A 14,841-nucleotide genomic window follows, 5' to 3' on the forward strand; every position below is an offset into this window, starting at 1 on the left:
GAGATATTTGATTCCAAAATGTCCATGTCTGCTTGGACCAGCAAAGCACAGGCCTCACAGAGATTGCTAATAGCTCATAGTTCTCAACAGTGACACTGGAGAGGTTCGTGTAAATCTCCTCTTCACTGAGGTCAGGCGAGTTTGCTCGTGGTTGGTTGTTTTTTTTTTTTTTTTTTCCTGTTTGTATTTGATGACCACCTATGTAGCTATAGCTTGCTTGTTGCCAACATGATAACAATGGTGACACATGCTTTAGTCAACTCACTTGGGGTTTATAGTCAATAGAAATAAACGTGAGCAGTCAAGGTTAGTGACTCCTACCCATAGATCAGTTTCCTAAGAAGATTTTGCTCTTTGAAACATTAATAAAGGAGCATGTGTCTTTTGAAAAAGTGCTAAAAAAAAAAAAAACTATGTTTTACTGGCTACCAGTTTGCAGGCTTTTGTGGGCTTTTGAATTTTATAGAAATTAGACCAGCTCTAAGAGGAAGAAAGTGACAGTGGCCAGCGCTGAGAACAGGCCCCCAGAGCCCTGGTTGCCTTGCAGCTCTGGGCTTACATCATGTCAACTCAGGTTCATCACTGACTTGCTCAAAGCAGTACCTGTAAAGGAACACCTGTGCAGGGAGAATTGGGGAGGAGGCGCACAAAGGACAGACACAGACACACAGGGAAGGTGCAGACAGACAGAAGGATGGCAGACAAAAGGGAATGCCTACCCCTCTCTGCCACCATCTTTAATAACCCAAAAAGTTACATATTACCCACCACCAGTGACTACACTTTGACCAGCTTCCTTTAACCCTGAGTGCTAGCTGAGATAAGGTCCAGGTTCATACAAACACAGAGCCTCTCTTCTTCAAAGGATGTCACTATGTAAACCAGGTAGTGCATCCGCATAGTTATCTTTTTTTTAATACTTATGTACTTGTAGATGAAAACACAGTATCTTTATTTATTTTTGCATGGTGCTGAGGATCAAACCCAGTGCCTCACACATGCGAGACAAGCGCCTTACCATTGAGCCACAGCCCTACCCCCTACCCCACCCACCCCAACCCCCTCCCCCTCCTCCTCCTCCCTCCCCACACCCCTCTCCCCTCCCTTCTTCTTACCCCCACCCCCCATGCTTTCCTCCCCTCACCCCCCCAGTATAGTTATCTTAATAGCCTCAGCAGGGAATAGCTGGGCATTCCAATTGTGGGAATGAGGGCGCCAGTTACTCCCCAGGAGTTTGCTCACCAAACTCCTGGGGGGTAACTGGAGGGACAGGGAATGCTTCCCTATTTCCACAGTCAGAATACCTACAGTACACATCTCATACGCATTCTGTTTACATGGCAGAGAAAAGTCAGACTCAGTCATGGTTGTTTATTTTATTTTATTAGAAAAATTACAAAATAACCATCGTGGTCACTGCAAAAAAAAAAAAAAAAAACCAATAGAAAGGGTGGAAACCCCTGTGCACACAACACAGAGGCAAACCACAAAGCTAAAAGGCCAAATAAACAGCCATATAAGAGGACCCTTGAGGAGGGCTCAGTGAGGTGGAGTGAACTTTAGGTACTAGGCTGCAGATACATTATTGTAATGGCCATTTCCTACTTTGGAACTTTTTTTATATATAAAAAGGTTTTAAACTACTGGGTCAAAGAGATGAGTATGCAGTCCAAAGGAGTAAGTTGCAGGAGATCCTCCTGCTTCCAAGCAGAAATGTGTGGGAAAGAAGCAGAGCGCAGTAGAAGAGCGTCTCACTAAAAGAGGAGAGCAGGTCTCAGCATCTCTCAGCAGAGGCAGAGCCCCTGGTTGCCTAGCAGCAGCACTGCTTCTGACAGCAGCACTTCTGCTGGCAGCAGCCCTTCCCACAGCCACAGCCACAGGAGCGGCAGCAGGTGCGGCGGCAGCAGCACGTCCTGGGGGTGCAGCAGCCGCAGCAGCCACAGCAGCCACAGCAGCCACCACAGCCACCACAGCCACAGCTGCCACAGCCACAACTGCCGCAGCTACCACAGCCACCGCAGCCACAGCTGCCACAGCCACCGCAGCCACCGCAGCCACCACAGCCACCACAGCCACAGCAACCCATGTTGTCAGTAGAGAGGACTCAGGTGCAGAGAAGAGAGGACCCAGGAGAGGAGAGGGAGGTCTGGAGCCTCCTTCTGCTGGGGGCCCTTAAGTACCATGTGGAAGAGGATGGTGACAGAGTGAACCAGGACACATGACAAATGGCAACTTCCTTGTTACTATTTATTTCCAGAAAAGAAAATAGGGTTCTTTCTCATTTGTATCCTTACAGGAAATGTTTGGTTGAACAAAAGTGCTAAATTTTAAAGCTTCCATTTACACACTAAGAACCAGGCCTCACAGACTTAAAAAAGCTCAGAAGATGTCACATATAAGACAGGGAAACACAAGAGGCTCTGCCTCAGTAGAAAATGGGGAGAAGAAAAGAAAGAAAAATAGAGGTGGAAGGAACAAGTGGAGACCCGTCTTTTTCCTGCAATAACCCCTCACGCTCCCCAGGGGCCACGTGGAGCAGAAAAGACCCAGAGTATCTCGGTGAGCTGCAGCAGTACAGAGAGCACAGCGGCCAGGCCTGCTGGTGAGGTTGACAGGGCCACTGTGGAGTAAAATGGCCCAGGAACTAGGGCTTCAGGGCAGCCAGTGACAGCAGGGTCCAGGGGGAGAAGCAGTCTCTTTCCTAAAGCCGTGGACAGTCCCAGAGGGCCAGGTGGGCTGTGTCATCAAGGAAGGGCCACCAAGGCTTGGCCTGGACAGAAAATAGTTTCCACTGCTCTACAGGACACTTAGCTGTACTCCATGTTCATGTCCACAGACTCTGATTAGGATGGCCGTTGTCTTAAAAATGCATATGGTAGCTGGCAGCTCTAGCAGATGGGAGACTGTGTAAAGAGACACACAGCTGAAAGTACGTCTCCTTGTGACAATAAGGAAACATCAATATCATCCACACCTGATGTATCAGTTTGCAAAGAAAAAGATAGTATTATGGATAGAAAAAAATAGAATTTTAGTAATTATAAAAATAATTTGTGAGATTATAATGTAGTATATATATATATATACAACAAGATTTTCCTTTGAAATTTGAATTATATTAGAGTCACTGTCTCTTATGGAGTTATTGGTGTTCTTCCACAAAATGCATACGTTGATGCCCCAACCTAGCCCTGGAGACCAGGTTTTTAAGGAGATAATTAAGATTAAATAAGGTCATAGAGGTGGGGCCCTAATCAAAGAGGACTGGTGTCATTATGAGAAGAGAAAGGGATGCCAGAGCTCTCTGTGTGCACACAGAGAAAAGATCATGTGAGGACACAGCAAGAAGACAGCCACCTACACACCTGGCAGAGGGCCTGCCAATCCTGACAGCCCCCAGAACTGTGAGAAATAGATTTCTGTTGTTCAAGCCGCCCTGTCTGCTGCATTTTGTCATAGCAGCCCAAGCTGACTACTACACTGAGCCTCTCACTAAACTCCTCAAACTTAAGTCTTGATTCAGATTACAGGGAAATCACAGTGAATAATGGGACATCTTTGATCAGGTTCTAAAAATGGATAACATTCTGTCCATGCCCTCAGTATACTGAATCAAAAAGAAAAAATAACTCTCCGTACAGGAGATTATAAAAACACTTGTCCATCACAGAGAGATCCTCTAATCTTTCTTAGTGACATATAAACAGTGATGTTTCAATCAATGGCAAACGGGGCTCAATTAAATATAAAAGAGTGAGTACGTTAAAAGAAATAAAAGAAGATAATATAAATATGACAAAATAATACAACACTATTAATGATGACCAAGCACTGTTACAAAGGAACCATATTTTTAAAACTTCTACAAATAAAAAAAAACATTAAATATAAAAACTCAATGGAAAAGTTTTTTGTTTTGGGGTTTTTTGGGGGGAGGAATACTGGGGGTTGAACTCAGGGGCACTCAACCACTGAGCCACATCCTCAGCCCTATTTTGTATTTTATGTAGAGACAGGGTCTCACTGAGCTGCTTAGCTCCTCGCTAAATTGCTGAGGCTGGCTTTGAACTCATGACCCTTCTGCCTCAGCCTCCCGAGCTGCTGGGATTACAAGTGTGCATCACTACACCCAGCCTGGAAAGGTTGAAGAGATTGCTAAACCCAGCTGAAGGGAAAATTGGTGACAGAACGCAGTACTTAATAAATTTCTCAAAACTCAGCACACAGAGGCAAATTGGTTTTAAAAATGATGACAAGTGAGAAGAGATATAGGGAAGAAAGATTTGTCACAGTGGGACAAAGAGTTGACACAGTGTTACTTTAGGGGAGTCTGGAAAAGTGTGGAGCACTTTCATCACGGGTTAGTGTCTGGGAACCAGGAATGTAGAATGCCCCATAATACAAGGAACAGTCCCTTGCCGCAAGGAGCTCTCCCATCCAGATCTACAATAGAGCCGCTGTCAAGAAAAAGTAGCTCAGAAAATGTCTGGTTGAAGTTGAGAAAAAAGATAATACAGACAACAGAGAAGACGTACTCTCCCAAGATAACGATTGGGAGTTTCTCAAGTTTAATAAAGACACCAGGATTCTGAATTGGGTAAAATCAAAGAAATGCAGACTACACACCTTGTAGTAAGACTCAAGAACACAAAAGAGAAACAAAATCTAAAAACAACCAGAAAGAAGAGGGAGATGATCTCCAAAGGAAGCCTCCTCGTTTATCTGATGACTGATGTCCCAACACAATGGAAGTCGGAAGACTGGGATATAAATGCGTCCAAAAGAAACTCCCTTTCAAAGACTTTAGGGAGACACCCTCGCTGAAGGAATTTAAATGGCTGGGGTATAGCTCAGTGCTAGAGAGCTTACCCAGCATGCGCAAAGTCCTGGGATTGTTCAATACCTATCCCACCAAAAAAAGAAAAGAAAGAAAGAGAAATTCAATGCAATCCCCATCAAAAGACCAATGAAATTCTTCACAAAATTAGATAAAACATTTTTTTAATTCATTAGGAAGAATAAGAGACCCAGAATAGCCAAAGCAATACTAAGTGAGAAATGTGAAGCAGAAAGCACCACAATTCTTGACCTGAAATTATACTATAGTGGCCAAAACAGCTTGAAAGTACTATATAAAAAATATGTGCAATGTAGCTAGAGAAGTGCTCGGAGGAAAATCTATAAATTTAACTCAATACATTTGATAGGAAAAACTAATAACTATTAAATTACTCATTCAACCCAAGTAAGATAAGAAAGAAACAACAGGGATATGTGTAGAAACTTTATTTAAGTTCAAACATACCATGGAGTCATCTAAGCCAAAAGTGAAGTCTGCAAAAATACTAGTAAAATTCAAAATCCTCCAGAAATATTGATCAAAGAAGAAGGAACATCACCCCCTTCCAAACATCGTTGCTATAAATTAAAGAGATATATTTATCTAGATGCAGAAGAGATTAAAGGATGAGGCTATCATGAATCGATTTATACCAATACATTTGAAAATAGAGAAAATGGACATAGAAAAATGAATCACATTGAAACTGAAAAAAGCATAAATTCTTCTTTAAAAGAAATTAAATCAAAGATTTAAAATCTTTCAGAAGAAGAAGGTATAGCAAGAGAAGAGGAGGAGGGAACGTGGAAGACTGCACGGGGGCCTCAGGCCATCATGTAAGAGTGACTCTGCAGGCTGATGATGCCTGGCTCTGGGACCCATGCCATAGGTACAGGGAAGAATGTGGGCCTGGAGCCAGCTCCGGTATCTTGAAGGAGGTGACCCAAGAGCAGGTTGTAAGTGATGGGAAAATGTGCGAGCACTTAGCACTGCAATAAAAGGAGTCAGGTGTCTGACCCTTGATCCTGGGAGACCAAGTCACTGTTGAGATCCTGGAAATGAAGATTTTATCAAAGAAAATGATAGGAGATAGGAATTAAATAATATGTCATAGAGGGCTGGGTATGGTGGCACATGACTGTAATCCCAGTGACTAGAGAGGCTGAGGCAGGAGGATCGTGAGTTCAAAGCCAGCCTCAGCAACCTAGTGAGGCACTTAGTGACTCGGCAAGACCCTGTCTCTAAATAATATACAAAAGGGGGTTAGGGAGGTGTCCCAGTGGTTAAGCAACCCTGGATTCAATCCCTAGTACCAAAAAAAAAAATGTCATAGAGGATAATAAGAATGGGTGAAACCTTAAAAATTCATCCCTACTCCACGTGCCAGGGAGAAAACTGTGACTTTGGTACAGCCCCATGGCATGATATTAAAATGGGAAGCTAGAAGTAGCAGGAATATGAGTGTCTGCTGGTTACTAATAAAATCAGGTACCCCAAAAATCTGAAAACAGCTTCTTCAAGAAGCTGCTGGTGAAATAGCACTGACTCATTTTTTTTATATATACATGGACAAATCAGCTCTCGCCCAGGCTGAGGCAGGGGTTTCATTAATCTGTGGTCATGAAACTCTGACTTGGTCACTTCCGTGTGCTGAAGAGCAAGATGGCATACACTGTGCTTCATTGCTCAATGGAGATTTATGGCAGGTGCTATCTGGTCAGCCTGTGGATGCGAATGTTGAGAGAGTGGCTGATTGTGGCTGGCCTTGTGTACTAGTAGAGCAGAGTGCAGAGCTCAGGCTCACCTTGTTAACCCCTCTGTGACTAGGTGACACTCTCCCTTTATACAAAGCTTCTTCTGCCCTTGCTGGAAGACTACCAAGGTAAGGCCAGCATGCTTTATTTACGTGCTACAAGACCCAGCTGGAGAATCCCGTCTTTCTCGTTATTGCTTCACACCCTGGCTTTACCAGATACCAAGCCAGTCTCTGGGTCCTGAAAGGGTAGTAGTGCTGGGAGGTTTTCCTCTGGCTGGTAAGTTTTCTCTCTAATAAAGCATCCTCTATTTTATTGATTTATTGATTGATTATAGAACTGGAGATTGAACTCAGGACCACTTGACTAAGTGCTAAGCTGCATCCCCAACCCTTTTTAATTTTTTTTTATTTTGACACAGGGTCTCATCAGTTGCCCAGGCTGACCTTCAACTTGAAGTCCTCCAGCCTCAGCCTCCCAAGTTGCTGGGATCACAAGCCTGTGCTACCATGACTGGCTCTTTTATGTATTTTAAAATGTTTTATCAAAGCAAATCAATCAAAAGGGATAGCAATGCACACAGGGGGAGGCAACTCTTCCTCTCTCGTCTCTCTCCTTCCTCAGTCCCCATTCATCTCTTAGGGGAACCACCAGGGCCTAGATTTTGTTGCTTGGTTCCAGAAACTCATCGCACATAAATACAATGTCTGAGGCACAGGGTCGGGGAGAAAGAAAGACTTTATTCAGTGGCCAAAGAATTGAGAAGTGGGAGTTTTGCTGGAAAATCACCTTCTCATCTCCAAGGGGTTGGGGAGTCACAAATACAAGGTAAAAGCAAGGAGGGAGAGAGAGAGAGACTAAGCAAGAGGTGGAATCTTCATGTCAACCCCAGAAATAGACAGAGATCTTCCAGGAGCTTGGATGCCACCTCATTTTGCTCCTCTCACGGTCTGTTGTTTTCTGATGTGGCAGCTGGTAGGTGTATCTTTAGCCTTGAAGGGGAGGAGAGAGGCTAGGCAGTTTGGGTCAAGTTAACCCCTACTGTAATTCTGGACAAAACATCTCTCAAATAGTCACCATGTCTACATGCAGAGTTGAGCAGAAATCTGGCCCAATGGTTAAGGCAGCAAAGGAGACATCCACAACTGAAGGCAGAGATGACAAGACCCATGGGACATCCTCAGGCCCAAGTGACAAGTCAGTGCCTTCACCAAAAGCCTCCCTGAAAAGGAACCTAGGCAACCGTTATCATCCCAACCCACATGTGAGAAGTGTCATCTACAGCAAAGCCAGTGCTGTGTGACCTCCAAAATTAGTGATTTTAAGTCAACTAAGAGCAAGTGAAGCCAGAGGGTTTATTTAGGTTTTCCCTCTGCGACACTTTGTCATAAGGGTATCACCGGTAAATACATGTAGGCCCTATTCTTTTTTTTTATGCCTTTATTATATTTATTTATATGTATTGCTGAGGATCGAACCCAGGGCCTCACATGTGCAAGGCAAGTGCTCTACCAGTAAGCCACAATCCCTGTCCCCCTATTTTATTTTATCTATCAATTTTTAATCCTATCCATTGATTTATAGCTAAAATAAGCATTTAGATAACTTAAATCGCATGCCCCTAACAAAAACATGTCACTGTTTGGAGTTTCTGTTGAACGTGACTTGCCAAAGCATTTCCTGTGTCCTCTATTTCTGTGTCCCAGACATTATCTTTCCTCCCAATTTCTAAAGAAAGGATCCCAGACCCCTGCTTGCTCTTCCCATCTCTCCTCTCTTCTTACAGCTCTCAATTGAAGTCTCTCCTGCTTTAACAATATCTGTGTTGATAGCATTTTACTCTTCTGTAGCTACTGAAAAGCCTTCCATGATTTGACAGAATAATTCCAAAAGTTCAATAAACAGGGTCTGCATAATGATCCGTTATAAATATTGACTCAGCCAAGTCTAGTAGGATCACATATCACACAACTTTTTTTGTGTTTATCTCATCCATTCTTAAAACCCTTCTCTGTTTCTCAACAAAAACATTAGTTCTACTGCCAACTTCCAGCATGCCTGGGCTCTCCTGACACTGACAGGTTGTCCTGGACTCATCCTCCGGCTGGAGCTCTAAACAGATGACTTGGTGATATGTGTGGGCTACTGGTGACTGCAGCATACATGAAGAATTCATTTCTTATTTGACTGACCCAAGAAGTAAAGATGCAATTAAACGGTCACTATTTCCCTGAGTGATGATAAATAGAAGGTAAATTCTTCAAATCAATGAATCACTGAAGTCTGACGATCCCAACTTCTCCCAGTAGATGTCACTAGCAGCAAATAGTACAGGATCACTCTGGCCCAAGCAGCACCAGGAAGCTCAAACTGTTCAAAGATCCATTGAACTGATTTCAAAAATTCATGCTCCATTTATTATCACTTGGGGAAACAAGTGACCATTTATTAATGCTCATCATTTTAGATGACAACCTTAATCTTAAAACCTCACAGATTCAACTTTTGGGAGTAGCCAACAAAGAAAACAAGACTAACAACTTGAAAGAAATTAGATAAAGGAACTGAAAATGTCATGCTTCAACCTAGTCAGAAAAAGAAGAAAGGCTTGGCAACCTTATAAAACTGGGTTCTTAACTACATTATCTTGGACTTTCTGTCTCTCTGAGTTTCTGCTTTCGCCTTCAGCAAATGGAGACTGCACCCACTTGGTGAATTTTGCAAAAGATTAGAAACCAGGTCCACTATGTCAGACTAGTCACTCCCTCAGGAACGCCAGTGTCTGGGCTTTAGGCTCTCCCTGTTAAATCAGAAGCTTAGGGATGGCCAGGGAATTTACATTTTTATTGAGTTGTCCAAGTGAATCCGATGCTAACAGTCATTCATTAGTCTTGGGCAAATGGCCTGCCTGAGAGAGAATCAAAGGATGAAGCTGGCACACAAATGACTCAATGGGGACAGTCACCCAAGAGTGGAGAAAGGCAGAGTCGAAGGAGCAGCTTCATCTGAGCATTTGAGAGGCAGGGTCTGAGGCCCAGAAGCATCCCCAGCAGCTCTCAGAGGTGGGCTGAAGATCAGCCTTGACGGCTGGGGCAGAGACGTGAAGGGTCCTCCGAGGTCTGTGGAGATGTCAGCCTTTCTCCACCGCCTGACTCCAGCCTCTGTCTTCCTGGCAAGAATAAAGGTGTCTGACTCAGTTCTAAGCAGACCACCTTCCTGAAGCACCCACTTAGGGTTTAGTGTGAGTGAGGCAAGAGTCCAGAAAATGCTGCTAGGGAGCCCCCCAAATACCACCCCCAGGGCTCAGGGATTAGCCCTGGGCTCTCTCCAGACCACTACTCACAGCTTCATCCGTCAGGATCGGGCTCTGGACCACAGGGCACCATTCACTTCCTACTTGTGAAGAGAAGTAAACAATTGTGGTGACAAAATGGGAAGAAGAAAAGGGAGGAAGGAAAAAGAAGGATTTCAAACTGTGCTGAGCAATGACCATAAATAAGCCAGACATGCGCTAAGCTTAGTAAATGCACATATCTCTTTTCTGTCCTCGCAGAATTCCTATGAGGCCTCTATTACGACCCTTATAAAATGAGACAATTGGGATTCAGTAAATTTTCCATTTATTTTAAAGTATTTATTAAGCCCTACTCTGCCCTGTTTGGCAAACAGCATTAGCAGATTCAATCCCTGATGTCATGGAGCTTACAGCCCCAATGGGGACCTCGGTTAATTCAATAAGTGCAATAATGAATGTACATGTCACCAACTAAGAAACAGACTCAGTCAAAAGACTACCTATGAGAAGACAAAGGAACCTGACCTTGCCTGGAGAGTTAGAGAAAATATCTCTGAGGAAACAACACCTAAGCTAAGCGCTAGAAATTAAAAGTAGGCAAGCAAGGCAGAAGGTGAGGGGAAAGGTCCCATTCTCTGTAAGAGCATGTGCAAAGGCCCTGTGAAAGAAGATAGCATGATGTGCTTAAAGAACTGAAAGGGAACCAATAGGGCAAACAGGAGAGAAAGAATGGCTCAGGATAACACTACTGAGAGGGAGCAGGAGGCAGAATGAACATGGTCTGTTAGGCCATGATAGGGAGGATTTTTAAATAAAATACAGTAATTATTTTTGTATTTGGAAAGATCCCACTGGCTACTGAGTGGAGAATGAGTAGGAGGCAGGGCCCGAGGACTTAGGAGGAGGGCAGTTAACAGACCCATTGTGTCCCTGCATCCCTTATGTAGGACGCCTATAAAAACTTAGCTGAGCAACAAAGTTACCAGTGATAGACTCAATTTAAGTTTTTATAGGTGTCCTATATATGGGACCCGGGACATAATGGGTTACCGGACACCATGGTGTGGACACCAGGAGATGTGAACTAGAAGTGGAAAGGAGAAAGTATCTGAGGACTAAGGTAGCCCTGGTAGAACGTGGGGAAGCATTAAAGACAGAGTAGCAGGAGGGGAAACGTCTAGATTTGGGGCGGTGCCATTGTTCTGATGGAGAACCATGGAAGAGGCTGAGGTTGCGGGGTTGTTTAAGTGAACATGCTGCACTTAAAATGCCCTTGAGCCTCCCCAGTGCAGACGCCACGTAGGCCTTAGAGCACAGGTCCCGGATGCTGAGACACAGGCATCAGAGGTGGCAAGGCAGGCCAGGAACAGGGATGGAACTGCAGAGACAGAGGAACAAAGTGAGATGAGGAGAGGGTCCAGGAGGACGCTTGGCGGAGTTCCAATTTGGGCTCATTTAGAGAAGCAGGAACACGCACAGTGACCTAGGGGAGGCTGGGGGAAGAGGAACACCAAACGCACTCTGGCTGGGATATTGCCAAGGGAAAAGCTTATCGGAAGCAGGAAGGAGTGACCCATAGTGTCAAATGACACTGAAAAGCGAACTAGTCGCCTGCTGACGTGCTTTCATTGGATTTGCAAATGAGCAAGTTACTTTTGAGGTTATGAAGAGGATCCTTTCCGGAGGAGTTAAAAGAAGAGAGGGAGGGAAGGAGAGAGAGGTGGACAAGACTTGCTCCAGAGGTTGGTCTGCGATGAAGAAGGTGGAGCTCGAATTGTCATGGAAGAGGGCCGCGGGGTCAAGAAAGGGTTTTCTAAAAATGGAAAATTTTGAATAAATTTTTAACAAGGAGGATTCAGGCAAGTAAAGAAAGCAAAAGATAAAGAAAGAGCTGTGGTGTAAATGTTCCCAGAACTGGGAAGGGGCACCAGGCCCTAAAGAAGGGACTGGCCCTAGAGAGAAGGGGGAGCGAGGGTCACAGAGCAGGGTGGGTGAGCAGGTAGTCATTTCATTAGATACTTACGCCCCCTCCCCAAAAAAAGACCTAGAAAACCCTTGTAGATGGAAAGCAGTTAGCCTCAACTCAGTCACTGGAGAGTGACTCTCATTCTCAGCCTTGCTCTTCGTTGATGCAATCCAGGTTCCCATGGTCTTTGCCACCTACTCCACTTAAGCAAGAGCTTAGTTGACATGAATTGGAACAGTATTTACTTTACCACAGGGAAGAGGATGCTCATCTAATCAGTTTCAAAAAAAAAACAACTGTCTTCATCTGGGTCCACCTCGTGCAAGAGCAGAGCGGGATTCAGCCAATACCGTGCAATCCTCCTCCCCACGTCCTTCCCCCACCAAGAGCCAGAATTCCACCCAAGATTACACGCTCTTATATGAGCATTCATCTTCCGTGGTGAGCATTATCTCTAGACTTCTTTCAAAGTAAAATTACTCAGGGCTACTTGACTGTCATTAGTCAGTAAGCATAAATACATTTCTAGAAGTGCTTGCATCTCTCACTGAAGGCAGGATCGACCCCTGCACAAGAATCCAGAAGTCAAGTATTTAACACATCATTTCTTTATCACATCACCATTTATTTTCAGGCATTGTTTTACACACACACACACACACACACACACACACACACCCCTCCCTCCACTCCTGCTCTCATGACTTCATGGTCAGCAGGGGAGGAAAAGGTCTTGTGATTCAAGGGCAGAAGATAAAATCTGGTGGCACTGAGCAGGGAGGGGAAGATGAGCCTTATGGTAGGTTGGCAAACTTCAAAACCTCTTTGAAAGATCCCTGCTTTGTTATCAGTTGGCAGTTCAATTTACCATTACACCACCTCCTCCAGGGTCCTCTTCCTCTACTTCCTTCCCAGAAGAAACCCTGGACAACATTTGCTGGTCACAAGTGGGTCTGTAAGGTTTCAGGTCAGCAGGTGCTTCTTATGAGATGTGGATATTAGAAAATAAAATGCAAAAATGCAAAAAAAAAAAAAAACCAGTATTCTCCACGGCGATTATCTTAACTACAGTCAAACCCACTGTAGGATTCTTTCTCAGAAAATCCTCTAGATAAATATAAATATCCATTATTGAGCATTATTTAAATTTAAACTTCCTGAAGCTGGGAAGAATATTCTCTAACACAACTAGGGTATACAAAAATAAAATGTCATTAAATTTAGACAATTACTAGAAAGGATGAGGTATTATACTTTTAAACTGAGAAATGCAAGTGGGATTTTTTCTACAAATTTATATAATGTTCAATTAATCTGTGTACTATTAGACACTTTTTTAACAATTTAAGCACATTTAACTAAAAGACACTTTTTAACAATTTAAGCACATTTAACATTATTTATATAGAGTTACATACTTATCTACTATTGGTTCTATTTCCTTGGAGACCTCTGATTAATTTGACATATAATCTTATGTCATGTACCTTGATAGCATTAGTTAATTAATACAAACATGTGTTAATTGAGCACCTAAAAAATGAGAGGTATGTACCAGGCACCAAGATGGATAAAGTTCCTTCTGTCCTGTTTTTTCTGTTTTAGAGGGAACAACTAACATTAGATAACAATTGTCACTATGTAACAGCTAGTGATAATGCTAGGTAAGAAACAAAGAGTGTTAAAAAGGCCAGGTGCAGTAACACATGCCTATAATCCCAGTGACTGGGGAGGCTGAGGCAGGAGGATCACCAGCCTCAGCAACTTAGTGAGACCCTGTCTAAAAACATAAAAAGGGTTGGGGATGTGGCTCAGTGATTAATTACCCCTAAGTTCAATCCCTAGTACCAAAAAAACCCAAAAAAGTGTCAAAAAGAAAGTCATTTTGGACAGTGGTCTGATAAGTAGCATTTGAGTACAGTCTGCAGGAAGCAATGGGACACGGCCCACAGGCATCCTGAGCAAGTGTTCCTACAGGTGGAGAGCAAGACCCAAGGCCCTGCAGAGGAATGCATCTGCCTGCCTGGGAACTGTACCGTACGTACCGTGGGCTGCAGTCAGGAGACAGGTGCTGTCACTTCCTGCAGCTAATCTTTGATTCCTGTGAAAACAGTGAAGAATTATGACCCAAATAGGTGGGTCCTTTCCAGAAACCTCAGAGTCACTCTCCTGGCACGTGTGCTGTGTGCCACATCCTCTCCCAGTGGCTTCCAATGTCCAAATCCAGGCTCTGAGGTGCATCCCAGTAACGGAGCCTGTATAACTTGAACTCAGTGTTCCCCAACTCATTCAGTCTCAAGCCTTATCTCCATTATTAAGAGAACTGAGGTCACTGAATGCACATTTAGACTCAAAGAGCAAATCCTCTCTCGATACCCCAAATTCTCTGAAAAATTGGGAAATAAAACCATACAAATCAAGAGCACCAGCTCTCCAGCTGGGTAGGGATATGACTTTAAAATAAAGAGGAGAGACAGCAGATTTTAAACTTATTTTGAGCAGGAGGACTTTACTTACCTTTGGTTTCCTACGTGGAACATGCCTTAACAAAACAGATACAACCAGTCCACGGATCCAAGCAAGTGTCCGCTGGCCCAGCTGGAAAACCCTGGCTGAATGGAGCGGGAGGTCAGGCTGCAGCCCATCCCCGTATGCTGTAACACTGCCCTCTGCTGTCATCTTCGAGGGAAGCCATGTTGAAGGAACTGCAGAACCTTCAAGCCTAAGCAGTGGCCCAAACTGCTAATTGCTAAAGGTGGCTCCCAAAGTGAGGACCCCACGGCTGCAGCATCACCTGGGAACTGGTTAGAAGTGAAGATGCTTGGTCCCAAGTCCCATGGGGTAAGTGACTGAGGATGGGGCCCTCCGTCAGTGTGGAAACAAGCCCTCCAGATGAGGAGCAAATTCACAGATGAGCTCCTCACCCAGTGGCACTGGTAATAACTTCTGCGCCATTTTGCTTTCGGTTAAGGGGGGGAGGGGGGAG

At 44.1% G+C, this 14,841-nt stretch overlaps 1 long non-coding RNA gene across 1 annotated transcript; it reads right to left on the reverse strand.

Annotated features, from left to right (window-relative positions):
* Positions 1 to 9,936: 9,936 nt before the first annotated feature.
* LOC139707698 (uncharacterized) lies at positions 9,937 to 14,442 on the reverse strand. Its single transcript, XR_011709155.1, has 3 exons — positions 14,373 to 14,442; positions 13,901 to 13,956; positions 9,937 to 9,987 (listed from the first exon to the last, which is right to left on the reverse strand). It is a non-coding gene; the product is annotated as an uncharacterized lncRNA (long non-coding RNA).
* Positions 14,443 to 14,841: the final 399 nt, after the last annotated feature.

Source organism: Marmota flaviventris, chromosome 11, assembly GCF_047511675.1.
Source record: "Marmota flaviventris isolate mMarFla1 chromosome 11, mMarFla1.hap1, whole genome shotgun sequence".
In the NCBI taxonomy this organism is placed as follows: Eukaryota; Metazoa; Chordata; class Mammalia; order Rodentia; family Sciuridae; genus Marmota; species Marmota flaviventris.